At 65.0% G+C, this 19348-nt stretch overlaps 1 long non-coding RNA gene across 1 annotated transcript; it reads right to left on the bottom strand.

Annotated features, from left to right (window-relative positions):
• Positions 1–5536: 5536 nt before the first annotated feature.
• LOC131837066 (uncharacterized) lies at positions 5537–16944 on the bottom strand. Its single transcript, XR_009355950.1, has 4 exons — positions 15739–16944; positions 12072–12251; positions 5839–5901; positions 5537–5729 (listed from the first exon to the last, which is right to left on the bottom strand). It is a non-coding gene; the product is annotated as an uncharacterized LOC131837066 (long non-coding RNA).
• Positions 16945–19348: the final 2404 nt, after the last annotated feature.

Here is a 19348-nt window from a genome sequence, read left to right as displayed (position 1 = left end):
AGGGCCTGGCAGCCGACAGGTCTTGGGCTCGGGTGTGTGGCTTCTTCTTCGGGCTCCCTATCCCGTGGCGCCCGCTCCCCAAGAGTGTGACAGCGGATGTCGCACACCGCCTCGACGGCCCGTCAGCCACAGCAGTCTGCAGGCTGGTCTCGGACGCCAGGAGCAGGCCCTCCTGCCTGGCGGAGCTGCGAGGGCTGTGGTCTCGAGTTCACCGCCGCGGCCAGGTCCCTGCACCCTTCATGCCTCCCTCCAACCTCCACAGCGACAACGCCTGCCGTGAGTGCAGACGACACACCTTCGGGGGCCTCTGGGGCGGTCCACAGGACTGTGCTCTGGGAATCCAGGCACGCGGGGTGCTGGGACATCTGGGGCCCAGGCACGTAGTGGACCGGCGACGGGCACAAAGGGCGTGCGTGGGCGATGCGAGCCAGCGGCGTGGGCCGGTGGGCCGGGCTCAGGGCCGCACCGCAGGGTGACGGAGGCCACGTGACGCCGTCAGGCTGTTTGAGTTTCGAGATCAAGGCATGGTCGGAGAGCAAGCGTGAGCAGAGCACCCCAGGGCTCTGACCTCTCCGGGCTGTCGCGTCGATGTGCTCCCGAAGGAGAGGCACCTTCACCTGGAGGGCTGCTGACCTCCCCGCGTCTCTCTGGGAACCTGGGGCCCTCATGGGACGGAGCCGGACCCCAGGCCGGGAGGCGGACGCAGGGGAGGGAGACTCAGACCGCCACAGCCGCAGAATCGGCGCGCCCCTCCCTGCCCTCGGATGGGTCCGGTCCTGCCTCCTCTGAAGACTCCTGAGACCTCGCCTGATGCGGTTCCTTTGCAAGCAGGTGACGGTTCTCATCCGCGCTGCTTCCAAACCTACAGTTAACATCAGATCTTCCCCGGGGGGAGGACTACACACCTGATTTGGGAAAAGAAGGCTGACCCATCAAAAGATTGGCAAGATTTGTCACTTCTGTTGTCAGGTGACTCGGGGCGTGTGAGGTGGCTCCGCGGGTCCCACGCCGGCGAGGCGGGAGCGGCTGACGGGCAGGACAGACTGTTGCGAGCTGTGCGCGTTACAAGAGGTTCGGAACTCAGGAGCGGGAGGTGCGTGCGCTTTCTCCCGGGGTGCTTGACGCAACCTGAGCCCAGCCAGCCCCACCGGCGAGGCCGTGCAGCTGGAGGGCTGGGCGTGGTGCAGGCCGGAGCCCCCCTAAGGGAGGAAGAAGTCACTGGTCTCCCGACGGGGTCCCACAAAGACCCTGAGCTCCCTGCCATTGGCGAGGCCCCGAGGGGCACAGGGGACGAAGGCTGGTGACCTGGGGCGGGGGGCTGTCGTCTGGGGCGGGGCCGACGGCGATGCTGATGCTGGACAGATTTTAAAGAGTCACAAGTAAAGACAAAACGGATTTGAACAGGAGAAGATGGTTGGGACCAAGAAATTATCGTAAGAGCTAATTCTTTGGGGACAAAAATCACAACGAAGTAGAGAAAGAATCAGAAGTCCTCATCAAGAAAAGAAGAAAGTCTAAAATGCACAGGAAGGGGGGAAGAGAAGAGCCAACAGAGAGACGGAGCGTGGTTTGTGTGTTAAGGAGCCGTTCTGATGAGCGCTAAGCCAGCGCATCAAGGTTGGAACACATGATTTTCTAAGAAAATGATTAATCATCATGATTGTAACAGAGACCCAAGGAGATGTCGGTGCACTGGGCGCCCGGCTGGTTCAGTCGGTTCAGTGTTTGACTGGATCTCGGCTCACGTCCTGATCTCAGGGTCCTGAGTTCAAGCCCCTTCCTGGACTTCATGCTGGGTGTAGAGCCTTAAAAATTTTTTTTGAAAAATCTGAGTGCACCATGTAACAGACCATTTTTCAAACAAAGCCATCGGTCCTCCGGTGTCCTGAGCGATCCTTACATTTCGGGGAAAGGGCGGCGCCACTGCTGTGCAAAGTATCGCGGTTCGTCGCCTGAGGATGTGAGATCACAGACCAGCCTCGTGAACGCCAGCACCGAAACGTTGGTGATCGGGACCAAAAAGCACCCGAAGGACTCGTGCTCTGGATCCACGCGGGGCTGGCGTGCGGCGTCGTGCGGACCGGTCGGAAGACCGCGGTCAGGAGACACCTGCCCGTGTCTGGAGAGGCCTCTGGTGGGATCTGACACGTGTTTTCTTCACTGAAGTCGAGCCCCATACAGCCAACGGGCCGCTCTCACAAGGGTTTCCAACGATTTCTAATGTATGTATTTGTTTGTTGTAGACTTGTTTGATTTTGCACGTCGTCTGGCGAGCCCAACGCCAGGGCTTGAGCTCCCGGCTGCCCAACGAGAGTCACACACTCCACCCGCTGGGGCCACTGGGATCCCCGGGAAACCATTTTTCTCGTTGGAGAGACAGAGTGGCAGAGCCGGAGGGAGCGGGGGAAGTGGCGGGCTCCGTGCTGAGCCCCACGCAGCCCGCGAGGCCGCCGACCCTGCTTTGGCTCCGTCTCTCCGCAGCTCAGAAGGAACTCGAGAAAGAGAAGAGGCAGACACGGGGCTCACCTCACATACCTCCTCTCTCCGGAGGGCACAGACTCACTCTGCCCGTCGACAGGCTCCTGTGAGCCCCTGCGGGACCCGGGGGGGGCGTCGGCACCAGCCCGGCTCGCAGCACGGACGCCACAGCCGCCGCGCGTTCTCAGTGTGAAACCTTCTCAGTGTGAAACCGTCCGTCGTGCAGGACCCAGCCACCCCCAGGTGGGGCGCAGGGCACGGCCCGCCTGTGGAGGTCTGGTCTCAGTGGGTCTTCTGTTGTCGCCGGCGCCCAGCACTGGAGGAGGAACCAGGTGTAGAAGCCGCAGGGGCACCGGGGGGTTCGGCCTGTGCGACTCCTGACCTCTAGGTTGTAAGCGGGAGCCCCACCTTGAGTGTAGACATGACTAAAGATAAAATTAAAAGAAAAAAACCACTGGGGCGCCTGGGTGGCTCAGTGGGTTAAAGCCTCTGCCTTCAGCTCAGGTCATGATCCCAGGGTCCTGGGACCGAGCCCCGCATCAGGCTCTCTCTGCTCAGCGGGGAGCCTGCTTCCCCCTCTCTCTCTCTGCCTGCCTCTGGGCCTACTTGTGATCTGTCTGTCAAATAAATAAATAAAATCTTTAAAAAAAAGAAAAAGAAAAAACCAGAAAATCTTTTTACAATCGCACAGAAGGAAGTACAGTTTGGTTTTCACAGACGATATGATTAAATCCCGGAACCCCCACCAGGAGGACCGATTCGGATTCTGCTACGAACAGTATCTCAGCCTGTGGCCGGGACAAAACCCGCTTGTTTGCGGGGAGGGTAACGAGAGGGAAGGGCCCACCGACCTCAGCTCTCGATGGCGGTCGCCGCGGAACGGAGTTAACAAGAAACTCCCGAGAGGGCGAGCGGGGCAGCCGCAGCCCCAGAGTGCCGTGCGGGGCCTCGGAGGAGGGAGAGGCACAGCGCGTTCCGGCATCTCCCGGACACAGCGGCGCCGGCACCGGGAACTCACCCTACAGGTGGGACTTCACACGCGTGCAATGAGACACGCGAGGCCGGTCATCACGGCTCCGTCCGTAACGGCCCGACCCTGGCGGCGTCTCCACAGGCCCACGGGGGGGGGCGGGATCCGGGGGACGTGCACGGGGGGGGGGGCGCCCCTGCGTGAGCGAGAAGGAGCAAGGTCACTCCCTGTGACACAGGACCGTCTCCCAGACGGACAGCTGCCGCGGCCGGGGGCTCAGTCCTGGTGAGACGGGGCGTGTGCCGGAGGTGGTGCCGCTCCAGGCAAAAGAAAACCTAATTCTGTGGCACGTCACCGAATGGGGGTTCCTTTCCTCCCAAGAGACCCAAAGGACATGGCCCAGTCCTGGCTCCCCTGGCCTCGTAGACTCAGCATCCAAGATGCCTCCTGGCGCCCAGTCGCGGCGGTGCTCCCGGCAGGAAAGGAGGGGAGACCGCGGTCGCAGCTGCCCCGCACTGTATGCAGAAACGGATGTGGTCTCTGCTGCTCTCAGAGGGCCGCTTGCGTCTCCCGGGCAGAGCCGCGGCTCGCAGGGGAGGCAGGCGGCAGAGCCACCAGCCGGCCGGGGGACTCTGTGGAAGGTAAGGGCAGAGCCAGGGAATGCGACTGTGCCGCCACGCTGGCCGCTCCTGGACGATCCCAGCGCACGCAGGAGGCAGGGGGACGCTGGCTGGCGCCGCCCGGGAAGCCGGATGTGTGCTGCGGGGCAGGAGGTGCTGCCCTGTCCTCCGGCTCTAACACCCGGTGCGCCGTTACCGACACGAGGGATCAATCCTGACACAGTTCCCAAGGGGCCCTTGGGTGGCTCAGTGGGTTGAGCGTCAGACTCTTGGTTCCAGCTCAGGTCCTGATCTCCGGGCCTTGAGGCCGAGCCTGTGTCGGGCTCCACGCTGGGCGTGGAAGCGGCTCCAGGTTCTCGGGGCTCCCGCCCGCCCCGCTCTCGTGTATCCACCATTTGCATGTGCACTTTCCTTTCCAGAGAAAAGAGACCAGGAACTGACGCGCGGCCAGGACAATGCAGCATTTGGGAACTTTTTAAAAGTACGAAACGGTGTTTGAAGAGGAATTGATAAAGTGAACCACAACCTGCTTAGAATTTGACAATAACAGGCCCTTGGCAAGGGCGGATCTGTGGGACGCGCGTACAGCAGCGTTAGAGACGAGGCCGAGGCTTCGACGGAGATGAAGGAAGGAGAGAAGTCAGGCCGCCCAGTCAGCGCAGCGGCAAAGGGGCCATGGCGGCGCAGTCCGAGCCGGCTGCGGAGACGCTTCTCTGAAGACTGGTCCGCGCGCAAAAATCAACATTTAGGACGAAAAGGGGATTAACTATAGCCTTGGTCATTCTTTTTTTTTCTTTTAAAGATTTTATTTATTTATCTGACAGACAGAGATCACAGGCAGGCAGAGAGAGGAGGAAGCAGGCTCCCCGTCGAGCAGAGAGCCCGATGCGGGGCTCGATCCCAGGACCCTGAGATCACGACCTGAGCTGAAGGCAGAGGCTTAAACCCACGGAGCCACCCAGATGCCCCAACCTTGGTTATTCTAAATGTAGGAGACATTTTGAAAAAAGTGCACACCAATAAATCTGCAAACGCAGCGAGCACATAGATTTATGGCAAATTAAACACACTGAAATACACTCCAAAGTCGTAATAGTAATCAAACCTCTCTCCCAGTGGGCTTCCCAAAGCCCCTCAGCCAGTGGGCTTCACGGTGAGACCCGCCGGCCCCCTGGGAGCTGATAATACATGATGTGTGAGTATTCCGGGAAAGGAGAGCTAGAGGGAAAGGGTCCAGCCCACCTCAGGAGGGCAGAACAGAAATAGAATAGGGGGCACGAGATCACGGAATCCTAAACCAGGTTCAGGTGTAAGCACAAGATTTTAAAGTATTCGCTAACCCAAATCCAACGGTGCGTTAAGGTCACACACAGTTTATCTCGGGAGCATGAACATCGTTCACATGAGATCACACACAGCATTTCACCAGGCTAAAGAAGGAAATTAAGATCTTACACTCATGCAGATTAAAGTATTTGACAAAGTTTAATACGTACCCACGACTTAAAAACAAACACACCAACAAACCGAGCGTAAAAAACAAGAACCAGAGGGAATTTCTTAGCGTGGCGGGTGCCACCTCCTGCAGACCTGCAGCTGTACGAGGGACGTGTCCCCTCGAGCAAAGGTGTTCGTGCTCACGGGCACCGCTCAGGGTCAGCCTGCGCGTCCGATGCAATAAGGCAAGAAAAAGAAACCAGTGGGTTAGGAGCTAGGTGAAGGGAGACCCAACTGCAGTACCTTGTATCCTCAGATAACGCGATAACTTACTCTGAAACGCCACAGTAATCAGCAGACTAGCTACTGGCACTCCTCTGAGTTCAGCAGGGTTGCCTGATACAAAAACCAGTAGGGTTTCCCTCAGTCACTGGGGATAAACCAAACCCAACCCAACCCAGGAAAGACGTGACTGAAGAACTATACGTGCGGGGCACCTGGCTGGCTCCGTCGGTGGAGCAAGCACCTCTCGACCTTGGGGTTGTGAGTTCAAGCCCCGAGCTGGGTGTGGAGACGACTTAAAAACAAACTCCTTGAAAAGATTAATTCAGGACCCACAGTCCTTTATGGGGGAACCCCCAAACCCCTAAGACTGAAAATATCTTTCCAGGCCTTAAGACTGGAAGAGAAGATCTCTTTGTGCCAGGTTTGTGGGTGAGGCCAGGTGGTGAGGGCAAGGCCGGGGCACCCTGGCCCGGTGATGCTTCAGCCGTGCTTGCCGGGTCCGGTGCCCAAATTCCTGTGGGTTTGGAGGCGTGCAGGAGGCTTTGAGCAGTCGAATGACTCTCTGCTCCGCTGGCATCCTGGCCCTGCTGGGTGTGCCTTTGATCCCAGCTGGCCCACGGCAGGTTGAGGTTGCCGTGGCCCCCAGAGTCAGTCCCCCAGGGCTGTCCCCCAGCCCACCCAGCCGCAGTGCCGGGACCCGGCCTTCCCTAAGGCCACCCCTCCTGTGCTGGGCTCTGTGGCTCCGGGAACAAGCGCCGTGGACGCTGCCCGCCACGGTGGCTCACAGGTCGGCGGGCTGCGCTGGGCTTCTCTGCTCAGCACCTTTGTGGCTCGAGCTCCACCGAGAGACATCCAGATACTGACCGGGCCCGACGGGGTTCTTCCCAACCTGTGAGGCCGGGAATGCCAGGGCGTGCCGGAGCGCGTCCATCCACGCCTGGCTCAGCCGAGCGTCTGTGTGTGTGTCTGTGTGTCTGTGTGTGTGTGCGCGCGTTCGTGTGCAGGATGTGCGGGGCCTGGCGCCAACCCCTGCAGGAGAGCCGCAGGCAGCTCCTCCTGACCCTAAATACCGGGGGCAATGGGGGGCTTGAACTTCCAGGGGCATCGGCAGCGGGCGGCCAGCAGACGCCCCTTTCTGCCGCCTGGACCAGGACTTGCTGCATGACGTCCTGCCTGTGGCCAGGCCTCTCTGGGATGCTGCGTCCTGGCCAAGGGCCTGGGCCAAGGGTGACATTCTGTGGACCCTTCGTGTCTGACCTGGGCTCTGACAGGGGGTGTGGCTGCGGCCCTGGGAAAGCCAGAGGGCTGCCCGGTGATTCAGATGCAGCCCGGGCCAGGGACATGGAGGAGGTGTGTAGCCGCAGGGGGCACGGAGGCGTACGGGGGACCAGCAGCAGGACCCGCTTTGAAGAAGAGGCCGCACTTGAGTCCCAGCGGGGGAGGAAGGACGGGCCCTGCGTGGGGGTCTGTGCATAGCTGAGCAGAGCCGGGGTGGGGTGGGTGGGGCAGGGGCTCCCGGGAACCAGAATGTAATCTGGGGGCTCTGGAGAGCTGTTGCAGGCTTTAGCTGGGAAGGATCCTGTTGGGTGTCTCCTGGCAGCCCGCCAGCCCCAAAGGGGGAGCAGAAACAGGGCAGGACAGGTGAGGAGAGACTGTCCCTCTTCAGACGGGGGTTTAGGAGCACAGGGGAGGGAGTGGGACGGGTGTGGAGTGATGGGGCCTATGTGTGGGATCCTGAGAGGGTCCCGAGGCTGGTGCCCCCATCAGGGATCCAGGCTCCATGAGGGTTCACGAGGAAGTGGGGGACCACCAGGTCCCAGGGAAGGAGGCGGCTGGGGGAGGGCTGGAGGGAGCCCGTGGGCCTGCAGGGGTGCTGCGGGATGAGTGCCAAGCGGGCAGCGCTCCATTAGCAGGCAATGATCTTGAGGAGCCTTTACTCCCCTCTGGAATCTGCTTTAATGGCTCTGAATGCAAACAGCGATGGACAGTGATTTTCACTGCAGAATTATCTGGAAACCACCTCAGTATCCAACCACAGGAGATGTATTCAGTCAATCCTGGTCCAGTCTGAGGACGGCTTATTCTACAACCCCATGTGTCACGCTTTCTCCCTGCTTGTCGGGGCGATCTTTTGACAATGCCACTCTTCCTTGATCAAACACCTCCTGGGGCTCCCCACTGCCCTCACGGCCGCCCCCCAGGCTCCTCTCTCCAGCAGCTACCATTCTGCACAGGAGACCAGGCCCTTCTCGGGGGTCTGCTCTGCTCCTTGGGGCCCTTCCCGAGCCTTTCCAGCACCCCCTCCCCCCAGACTCCCCTTGCCCCTGGCACTTCCTGCCTCTCTCTCTCTGTCTCTCACCCCAGCAGCCCTTCTGCTGTCAGGACCCTCTGTGGAATGTGGGTGTGTCCAGTGCCCAAGCTGGGGCTGGGGCTGCGGCTGGGGTCTGGGTGTCAGCCCAGGCGAGCAGAGCACCCGGGAGCGAGCAGGCCTGGAGCGCCGCAGTGGGGGCCTGCCCCGGCCAGCCCTCCTGCCATCCCCAGGCTCAGTCGGCCTGCAGGGCGCCCCCTGACCCTCAGGGCCCCAGCATCTCTCCCAGACTCCGGCTGCCGCAGACCTCTCAGGTTCTGAGCCCCTTGAAGGCAGCCCCCATGCAGCTCACGGCAGGACCGGGCACCCAGGGGTTTGTATTAAAGGAACAGACACCCGGAGGCAGGGCTGAGGAGTGGAGGTGCACCCAGCCCAGACACCGGCTTCTCAGCCTCGCAGGCCGTGGAACCCTGGCTGGAGCTCCCACCTCCCCCCTGCAGCCTCGCCTCCTCCAGCACCCACCCTGCCTCTACCACACAGGCCCCTCGCGCCTCCGCCAGCTCCCAGTGCTGCTCCCGCTCGCTCCCCCGGCTCGGCAGCGCCCACCCCCCGCCGGCAGCCGCGGGGCACCCGCCCCTCCACGGACTGGGCCCACGGCCTCCCCCTTCCACCCTGCCCCCTGCCCCGAGCCAGCCCCACCAAGTCACAGCCCCCGCTTGGCCCGCGGGTGCCTCCCCCAGCGTGCGGGTCTGCGCCTGCAGCGGCCAAGAAGGAGCCTCGACCTTGGGTCACCGCCGTCTGGGGGTGCTGCCGCGGGAAGGCATCACCCCTTCCGGGGCCCTCCATCAGCCCGCCCTCGGCGGCGCGGCCCAAACCCGGCCCGCGGGCCCCTCTGGCCGCTCCCGGCCTCTCCAGGAATGCGCACGGGGCCCGGGGCGGGCGTCGGAGCAGGCCGGGCTCGCCGCGACAGGCTTGGGATGGAGCGCGGGGGCGTGGAAGGCCCCGGACTCCCCGTGGGCCCTGCCGCACCCGGGTCTTCCACGTGGGCGGAGACTTCGTCCGGATCGCGGGCCTGCACCCGAGGGACCAGCCCTGCCCTGCACAGGGATGCAGAGCGGGCTGCTGGGTGGGCACAGGCCTCCTGCTCTCCCGTGGGTGCACCCACACCCCACACACTCAGAGAGAGGAACCCCCTCCCGAGAAGGACACTCCAGGTCTCTGGCAGTTCTGTGGCAAGAGGACTGCCCGGCTGGGGAGCGGGCCCGCACATCAGAGGGGAATCAGGTAGATCCCGGTCCTGCTGGGACACGCTGGGGGCCATCTTGGGAAGGCTCCCCAAGGGCCAGGCTGCTCCTGCTCCGGGTCTGGGCCCTCCCCTTCCTCAGTGCTGGGGCCCAGCTTGAGTCCCCTCTCCTTGGCTGCATGGGGCGGATAGAGCAGGTCCCAGACAGGCCTCTGGCACAAGGTGCGAATGGCTGTCATTCCCATCTGGCAGGTGAGGGAGCCCCTGGCAGGACTGGCGGAGGAGGCAAAGCAGTGCCCAGCCGCCCCCCCAGGGTCCTTCTGCCTCTCAGGAGCTCCTGAGGACACCCCTGCAGCCCCCAGCTCCGGCTCAGAGGGCAGCCCCTTGTCCCAGGGTCAGGAGTGCCCGGTGGCATTTGAATACGGGGCACACTGAGTGGGCAGCTGTCGCGGGCTCAGAGGGGCTGCCAGGGGTCGGGGGCCAGTCCACCTGAGGGTGAAGGTGAGGGCCTTCAGGTCCGCCTGGTGGGCTGTGGCACGCTGGGGTGAGGCCCAGGACATTCTGGGGTCCCTCCTCGTACTGGATGGTTCAGCACCAGGCTGGCCTCAAGAGGGAATGTGGGGGTGGTGGGTGGTGATCATGGCATGGCCTGGCAGGTCGGGAAGAGTCTGGCAGAGAGAGCCAGGGCCGGCCCCCTCCCCCGCCTGGGCAGGCTGAGAGGGGGCAGAGCCGTGTGCCGCTCGGAGGCAAAAGGTGGGGAACGGACCTGGGTCCACAGGTGAGGAGCCAGGACCTCCCCCCGCGGGGAAGAGGAGAGTCAGGAGCTCCAAGGGCACCCGCCTGGATCCCCCTCCCCCAGCTTCCCCTGTGGCCTGGCTGGCAAGGCCTGGGCGCGCCCAGCTCCCTGGAGTTGGCAGGGATCAAAGGGCGGAAAGCCGTCCTCCGCCCTCGCCCACTGAGACAGGAATCCGTGGCCCCGGGGGACGGAATCCGCAGCCACATTCCGGGTGCCCTGGTCGCCACAAGGCAAGGGTGGGGCCGGGCTGAGTGCCGAGACTGGCACCACGGAGCGTGGGAACGGTGCCTCTGCCAACTCCCAGGTAGGTGGGCACCCTCTGCCTGGCCCTGGCTGTGGCCTTCACCCTTTCTGCCCTCCCTCGAGGGTCTCAGGAGGACCCAGGAGGGGTCCACATTGCCAGGTGGGGATTCCTATGGAGGGTTGGGACCGAGTGCCCCTCACTTCCCCAGGGGAGACGCAGCCCTGATGGCCACCAGGCACCCTGGGCTGGCAGACCCTGCCCTGTCCCAGCTGGCAAGGGGCAGGGCGAGCCGGGGGGGGGGGGCGTCCCCTGCAAGTGTCACATGTAGCAGCAGGATCCTGGCACACTCGTGTGCACGCACGTGTGTGCATGCAGCCTGGGGTAGCTAGCTCCCTGGCAGGAAAGCCGCTCTGCCTGTCCTGGCTGTAGCTCCGTAGCTCCCCAGGAGGGTCAGGCCCCCACTGGCCAAAGCAGGGCTGCCTTGGCCCTGCAGACCCCGCCTCCGTGGGAGCCCAGCCAGCCACCATGCTCTGCCCAGGAGTTGGCCCCTCCCACCTCCCACCCCCACCCCAGCTCCCAGGTGGGGAACAGGCCCAGAGAGGTCAGGAGAATTTCCCAAAGTCACACAGCGAGGTAGAGCCAACACAGCAGATTCCAGGTGCACATGGAGAAACCTTGAAGACCTAGAGCTTGTGCTCTCGAGAGCCCGGAGCGCGGTGGGGCTGCACCCCCTTCTCTGGCCTGTTTCCTCACCTGGGAAGTAAGCTTGCAGTGGCCACCTGGCAGAGTTCTCCAGAAACCTGGAAGGCGCCAGCGGAGGGCCAGTGTCCTGGGCTCAAGCTCCCAGCTCCCCCCTCAGCCCTCCGGATGCACCCTAAGGCCGCGTCCAAGACACGCGCCCCCTGGTGGCTACCGACGGCATGAGGCCCTGTCCCCTGCCCCTGGTGATGGCGTGGCTATTACCAGGAGGTCCAGGGGACACGTGAAGAAGACAAGGGGAGAGGACAGGCCTGGGGGAGGGGCTGCGGGGCTGGAGCGGCCTCCCGGGGGGCTGGTCCACGCGCAGAGATGGAGGGTCTGGGGAGAACAGGTCTCCTGCCAGGGTCTCCGCTGGGCGGGCCGCACATGCCCGGTCAGGAGCCTGGAGCAGATCCCGAGGGCGGCTGAAGGCCATCGGCGCTGAGGGACACTGCGCCCCGCGGGGAAGCAGGGATCGGGGACAGGGACAGGGTCCACCCTCGAGAGGAGGGGCAGCCCCAGCTGCAGGACCGGAGAGGCTCCTGGCAGATGACGCAACGGTGCTCAGATGAGGCCAGTCTGTTGCCCTGGGGCCACCAGACTAGGGGACGTGGACGCCAGCCCTCGGCCTTCTCAGAGACGGCTTCACCCTCCTTCAGAACCAAGTGCCAGGTGGCCACGGGAGGCCTCCCCCGCCCCTCCGCACTCAGACCTCCTCCCCCCTGGCCCTATCTTGGCCTCCGTGGGGTCATCACAGCACCGACCCGGGAGGCCCAGAGTCGCTGGAGATATGTGAAGGGAGGGACTTGATGAGCAAGCGAAGGAGGCTCACGTGGGGGTCCCAGTGCGCCCAGGCCCCCACTTGTCCCGGCCTGGGGTCCAGCCTCGGGGTCAGAGCCAGTGAGCTGTGGCTGGTCAAACCCCAATGGAGTCGGGGCAGGGAGAGACTCACAGTCATCCACCGGCCCCCACAGCGAGGGGGGAGGGAGGCAGGCAGGGGCCACGCAGGCACGTAGGTACACGGCATGGTCACGTAGACACACGGCAGGCAAGGCCAGGCCTTCTCTGGCCTTTGGGTCTGGGACTGAGCGAGGGTTCCGGCTGTGGGGTGGTGGCAATTCCTGCCTGGTCTCTGGGCACAGGGCAAAGGGACAAGTCTTGGCTTGGAGCCCTGTGGCCCCTGCTCCTTCAGCTCCACCATGGTGAGGCCTGTGGGGTGCTGGACAGGGGAGGGCTGAGAGGCAGATGTGGGGTCTGCTGGGGAGGGCACCTGACTCACCCCAGGGGCATGCTCAGCGTCCCCTGGGGAAGGGGCTCCCTGCACCCTAGGGCTTGTGGTCTTGGCCGTGACTGCCTCCGTCCACCCCTAAAAGGACACTTCCTCCCTGGAAACAGTGGATCAGAGGAGCCCTCCTTTCTGGGCCCTGCTGTCACCTGGGACCCCTTGGCCACACATCTGTGCTTGGGACACCAGCCTGCTTTCCCCTGGCGTGGGGTGCCCTGTAATTCCCCAGAATCCCAGAAGAGCCAGTGAGGGCAGGCCAGGGGAGGGAGGAGGAGGAGGAGCCCCGCGTCTCCAGGGGCTGGCATCTGAGAAATGTTTACACAGTCCCCACCTAAGGGGCGGGATCGGCAAACACACGCACACACACTCCTGTGGACACACAGACATACGGACGCACCTTCTGTGGGCGCGCGTGCACGCACACGCCCAAGGGCAGACATGCGCCACTTTGGTGAGCACGTGTTCACGCCAGCGCGCACCTCCACACACGCGGGCGCACAGGGCACACCAGCACGCGTGGGCGCGAGCGCACGGGTGCTGGAACCCAGGGTGGGGGGCGGGAGAAGTCGGCTCGTGGCTTTGAGTCCTCCCTGCTCCCTTTTTCTTCCGCGGACCTGCCCCAGAACGGCCTCGCGGAGCAGGTGCCCCGGGTGCCTCTCCAGGGCTCCAGACGGTCCCCAATCCTCAGCGACCCGGATTTGATGGGAGCAACGCCCTGGGCGCAGTGGGGAAACGGAGGCACAGACCTTCCGGTCAGCTGTCCCAGGCTGCTGGGAGCCAGGCGCCGGGCCCGGGGCGCCGCGGGCGGCGGAGGAAAGGGCCCGGGCGGCTGGCTCCGGGAGCAGGGGTCGGGGCCCACCCCGAGGGCGTCGCGGATCCGGCCTCCTGCGGCCGGGCCGCGGGCTCCCCAGGGACTTCCAGCCGCGAGCGTCAGCGCGCTCGGCCTCGCCCCCGGCCGCAGCTGGTGGTTTGGCGCCGCGCGCCGCATTCCCGAGGGGGCGGGTGGCCCCGGGGCTTAGAGCGGAGTCGGGGGTCCGCCCCGCCCCCCCAGAGCGGCCCTGGAGGGGCGGGTCTCCGCTCAGCCCCCTCCGTTTCCGCGCCCTGGGTGGGGGCTGGGAGGGACGTTCCGGGGGACTCACGCTCACCGCCTTGCGGGCCGGCCCCGCGGGGTCAGGCCTCGAGCCCCGGCTGGCCTGAGACGTCGGACGGCCCCGCCCCGCCCCGCCCCGCAGGGCTCTGCCCGCCGCCCCCCAGGTCCCGGCGCGCTCCCGGCGGCCGCGCGTCAGGGTGGGTGTGCGCGCCGCCGCCGGGCTGCCCGCCGGGCCTCTGGGCCGGGGGAGGTCGGGAGGGGGCACAGGGACTGCCTGGCCGGGACCGGAGGCTGGGGCGCTTGGGGCAGGGCCGTAGGCGGCGCGGGACAGGAGGGCTCCGGGCCCTGAAGGGGTGAGGGCAGCGAGCCGGGAATCCCTGAATCCGCTGCGGGGGCAGGTACCGCCCACCCCTGCTCTCCCCCGGGGCAGATGCCTCTCCCTGCACCTCTGAGCGCGGCAGGCCCATTCACTGCCGGGGAAACTGAGGCCCCAGGTCTGCAGCGCCTCTGGCGGGAGTGGGGGGTCCAGCGCAGGGGGCGGGTCCAGCGCAGGGGGCGGGTCCAGCGCAGCGATGCTGAGAGCCCCAGGAGCTCCTGGGGCGCTGCGCCGCACTGGAGGGGAGAAGCGAGCCCTGGGCGCGGGCTGAGCGGGTGGTCCCCTCCCCCGCGGAGGCGCCGGGCTCGGACTGGGGGGTGAGCCCGCCGCTGCGCGGCCAGCGTGGAGTGACCGCCGAGCCGGGCCCGCAGGCGCAGCGCGGGCAGCGGCCACCAGGCGGCAGGGCAGGGCGGGGAGGGACGGTCGTTGGGGCCTGGAGCCGGGAACTCTGTTCCTTAGGTGGGCTGTCTCCGGCCTGAGCACCCCTTCTGGGGAGCTGCCTGGTGGGACCACAGGTGGGGAGCTCGATGCGGACATCAGCTCAAACTGGAGTCCCTGTGGAGGAGCCCAGCAGCGAGGAGGCTCTCTGGGGTCACTGGGGGAAGGAAACTTAAGGCTCCCCCAGCCCCGCCTCTATGGGGCCACCTCTGGCTCCCTGTGCTTTCGCTTCCCCAACAAAGTGGGGTCAGGGACAGGGGAGCTCCTAGGCTGGTGTCCCTCCTGGCTCCTAGGAAAAAGGGGGTGGGGGGGGCGGGCGACCCCTGCGGAGCTGCAGGAGGGGAAGGTGAGCCCTGGGCTCCGCTAGGGCAGTGGCTGAGCCAGCAAAGTGTCCTCTGGGACTAGAGGCTCCTGACCTGACCCTGTGCTTTGGTCAGGCTGAGCCATGGGGCTCTGGGACCCAGCAGCAGGGAGGACACATGTCCACCAGGGCCTGGCCGCTCACAGACGAGATACCATGGAGCACGTCCAGACCCGCTGGCCCCGGGCTGGCCTCACGTTGTCCCTCCTGTCCCAGGCACTGTGGCCTGCCCCTCCATAGACAAGCTGTAAGCCAGGAGGTGGCAGGGATCTGGGGGCCAGAGGCTCTCCACAGCTACGAGAGAGCAGGGGAGGGGCGCACCTCTGTGCTCCGGCCAGCTGACCCTGACCCTGGCGCCCCTCCGTGGTCTGTGGTTTGGGGAAATGTCAATCACTTCGTAGAAATATCTTGTAGACTTTCTGTCTGGAGGCAGCTGGGGGATTCCCCCAGTCACCAAGCAAAGTTCCCAGCAAACTTCCCTGCACCAGCACAGCCTGAGCCATGAGTCACTTACTGTCTGGGGAGCAGGCTGGGAGGTGGGGGGGGCAGCCTGCAGCAGGGACCCCCTCACCCTGTGTCGAAGCTTTGTCGCAGGCACCATCCTGAGGGCACTGTACCCCGGGGAGGGCTTCTCCCTCCAAGTGGATGTTGCCGGCCCTCTGCCCAGGGACCCCTTCCGCAGACGTGCGCCCCACCAAGGCCCAGCTTCGTGGAGGTGGGAACAGGTGGGGCCGGACTCCCTAGAGCCCTGCTGCCCCTCAGAAGCAGCACAAGGGCGTTACAGGAGTTAGGGGGGTCCTGTCTTCAGGCTGCCGGCCACCGCACCTGTGCCCTGCTTCCTTCTTCCACTGGTGTTTCTCGGGGTTGGGGGGGTCCAGGGCCAGGTGGGAGCAGGGATATGGGGCCTCATTTGCCCGTGGCAGGGCCCAGCCGCTGTGGGAAGTGAGGGAGAGGGCAGGTCTGTGTCCCCAGGAGCCCCTAGGCTGCCCCTGACCCCTCTGTGCCCGCCTTGCCCACCCAGACTTTGGGCTGGAAGCCACACAGTGCGGCTGCCCCGGGACTGGCTTACCGAGCACGGTCAGCAGACAGATGGCTCCTAAGCCCAAGCCGAGCCCTCAGGATCTGGGCCCAGGGCATCCCGGGCCGGGTACACACTCGAACAGCCTCCTGACCTTGAGAAATGCACAAACGCCGGATGGCAGGAAGAGCGTCGTCCCAGAGCCCGGGTGAGCGGAAATGCTATCTATGACCCGGTAACTTCAACGGAGGCATCCAGACTGAAATCTACCCTTCAGTAGAGTTCTGGCTTTCCTCAATGCCCAGGATCTGCCCACCGGCCGCCCTACGCCCCAGCCGTCAAGGTCTCTGCCTTTCCCAAGCTCTTCCCTCCACACATCCTACGGTGCCTGGTTTCGACAGCCGAGAACCCAGGGCTAAGCCTGTGCAATATGGGGTTAACTCAGCCTCGGTGGTCCACACCCTGCACGGCTCAGAGAAAGGTTTGGCCCCGGCCTGGCACGTAGGAAGCCACCTCTGAGCCCTCGGAAGGCCGGAGACCGCTGACCCTTCGCTGGTCGGGAACTCGTGTACAGAAAGAAGCAGCACCGTCCTTGGGGGTGGCTGGCGGGTGGCAGCCCTGGGCCCCAACTACAGGACCTCTGTCCTTTGGGTTCCCGTTCACCAGGGCACAGGACCCGGAAGCAGCGCTGTCAGTGGGGGTCAGCCCCCCACGGGAGGAAAGAGAGGCTTGTGGGGAAAAGGGACGGGTCGAGTGAACGGACAGAGAGACGGGCAGCGGCAGGCTGGGCAGACGGTTGGACGGACTGGTGGGTAGATGGAAGAGGGAATTTGGGGGGTTGGCTGGGGGGAGGGATGGGGCGTGGGGGGTGGATGGGTGTCAAGGGGTTCAGGACGACTCTCCCTAAAATACGTCATTTGGGTATAAAGGCTATTTTGAGCTGGAGGTGATTAAGACCCTGTGGGCTCAGGAGAAACTTTTCTCCCTTCCCTAAATACCTTAGAGGAACCTAAATTGGGAGTCTTTGCCAGAATAAGACGAGAGCGTTGGCGTGAGTGGCCCGTCTGCGCGGCCGGGCGGGCATCTAATCCGCGGACGACTGTCCTCCTTCTCGCGGCCGTGTGACCGCCGCCCGCACGGTGGCCCCAGCCCCAGCCCCGTCCGCGGCTCGGAAGGGCAGCGGTGCCTCCTTCCACTGTTCTGTCTTAGAAACTCTCCTGCGGGCTGTGGTCCCTGTACGGACAAGATTCATTTGTTTTTCTTCTGTAGACCTGTAGACCCGCTCCACAGGCGAGATTGGACTCTGCAGAGGCCGAAGGAGGCAACGGACCGGGTCTTCTGGAACAGCCATCGCTCCCCACCACAGGAAAGCCTCAGGGCTGGACAGTGGTGCCGGGAACCAGCAAGGACCCCAAGGCTCCAAGAGGGGTGCACAGCCTCCACAAAGAAGCCACAGCTTGCTGCGGAGCAGGGCTGCCGTTTCGCAGAATAAGGCTAATCTGCTGGGCAGGGTCCCGCGCGTGAGCAGGACCGGGGACTCTGTGCAGAACGAGCCACAGGCCGTCGGAGGCGTCCAGCCTGGAAAGAAGAAGTAAACCTGCGTCTGCACGTGCCGTGGTCCCGCCCGTGGGAAACTCGACGCTGTCCCAAGAAGCAGGAGAAGCGGAGTCGGGGGAAGGTGCGGGATTCAGAGTCCGCCCCGGACGCCCCGCGCTCCTCCGCAGACGCAGAGCAAACCAGGACGAAGCCGAGAAGCGCATTTCCTTGTCTGTGGCTTGGAGGAAAAGGAGGGGCTCACGTCTCCGGGACGGGACGCACCAGCTCGGCACAGAGAAGCCGCCCAGGGTGGGGCACGCAATGGAGCCGACCTGAGGCGCGGCCGGTGCTGTCGGATGGAGACCTGCCGGAAGCCACCTCCAGGTTCTCCGCAATCCCAGTGACGTTTCTTGCAGAAATAGAAAAATTGTCCTAAAACTCCCGTGGGGTCTCAGGAGACATCAACAGCGAGGAAACCGATGGTGGCAGGGAGATGGACGTGTCCCGTCCTCCCCAGCGTGGCCCGCAGAGACTGAGGTTGGGGCGATGGGCAGGGGCAGGCCCAGGAGACGCAGCGCGGCGTGGAGAGGAATCTAGACGGGGTGCGGCTTGCCGCCGGTGTCCCTGCTCAGCACAGCCCCTGCCCGAGCTCCCGGCCCTGCCCTTCTGTCCCAGAGGGGCAGCTCCGCCCAAGGCCTAGGCATGACAGCCCTGGGGCCCCGGAGCAGGAAGGCGGCCCCGCAGTCAGAGCGCTGCCCGCGCAGGGCTCCTGTGTGTGCGCGTGAGCACGCGGGAGTGTCAGTGCGCGGGGGCTGAGAGGAGCGAGGCTCGCTCTCCAGGTGCTCGCCGGCAGGGGAGGGAGGAAGGTGCCTGTGCCCGTCCAGGGGGTACTCCCACTGCACCCAGGAAGGAAGCCCCAGCCCCAGGTGGCGGTGGCGGGCGGCCGTGGAGTCTGCAGGTGAAGGGCAGGAAGTGGAGGCCGCTCCCGCCTCTGACCTGGATTCTGGGGGGGAGGGGCAGGGCGTCCGGAGCCCATGATGGGGGCACCTGCGAGGTAGGGCTTCACACCCACACGCGCCCCTTCCCTCCACCCTCCAGCCCCGACCATGACCCCTTGGGTAGGTCAGCGGCACCCCCTTGCCCTCTGCCCTGCCCCCATCTCACTGTGGGCAGGTGACCGGCAGTGTCAGCCTTGCTGGGTCCCGAGTGTCCTCTGTGGCCCCCGTGTAACCATGCCCTGGGCAGTGCCCAGCCCCTACCCCTCCGGGCCCTGGGCAGCGGGTCCCCTGCTCCTGACCCTCTCTGTCTCCTGGCCCCGGGTTCTCAGGCCTGGCCACTGCCCAGCCTCCCCGCTGCCCTCTGGCCCTGTCCTCACCGTGACCTGGCAGAGCGGTGTGGGACGCGACCTCACAGCCCTTCCCTGACAGGTTCTCCTGGGCATCCCCGGGACGAGCTGCCCAGCCCAGCACTCTTGCCTTCCCCGCCAGCTCCAGGGACACCCGCCCCTCCTGGCCTCCCTCGATCGGTCCCTGTGCCCCCACATCCTTGCAGACACCAGCCCCCTGCAGGGCTTCTGGTCCCCCTCCAGGACTCTGGCCGTCCTCTCAGGCACCCCCGCAGCCCCCAGCAGCTCTCCCTGGCGCCGCTGACGTGAGGGGCCCCACCCCGGGCTGCGGGCTGCCGGAGGGCCCGGCGGAGGTCCCCTGCCCTTCGGAACCTGCCCAGGGTGGTGCACACAGCAGGTGCTCTGGAAGCGCCCCGGCCCGCGGCCTGGCCCCCGCCCTGGGTGTTACCAGGCTGTTGAGAACCGAGGACGGCTGGAGGCCTGTTACCTACAGAGGAAACCAAGTTGTTTCCGCTGTGAATGGCGGGTTCAGTCAGGCACCACCAGTGTGTCTCAGAGCGGCTGCTGTCTAGGAGGGATCGGCCTGGGGGGTGCGGGCGGGTGGGAGGGAGGGGCCCCACCCTGGTACTCCCCGGCCCAGTTCACTTCTGCTTTTTCCTGTTTGCAGCAGCAGGAGGACGGCCCAGGGTCCCGAAGTCCGGGGGTGAAGACCTCGCAGCCGGGGCTCCCCCAGGCCCCGTGGGCCGCCGCTGAAGGCCTCCGTCCCCAGCACCAGGTTTT

The sequence above is a fragment of the Mustela lutreola genome, chromosome 7 (genome assembly GCF_030435805.1).
Source record: "Mustela lutreola isolate mMusLut2 chromosome 7, mMusLut2.pri, whole genome shotgun sequence".
NCBI lineage: Eukaryota > Metazoa > Chordata > Mammalia > Carnivora > Mustelidae > Mustela > Mustela lutreola.
Note: the sequence above shows the minus strand (reverse complement) of the source record. Positions and strands in the feature narration are given on the sequence as shown.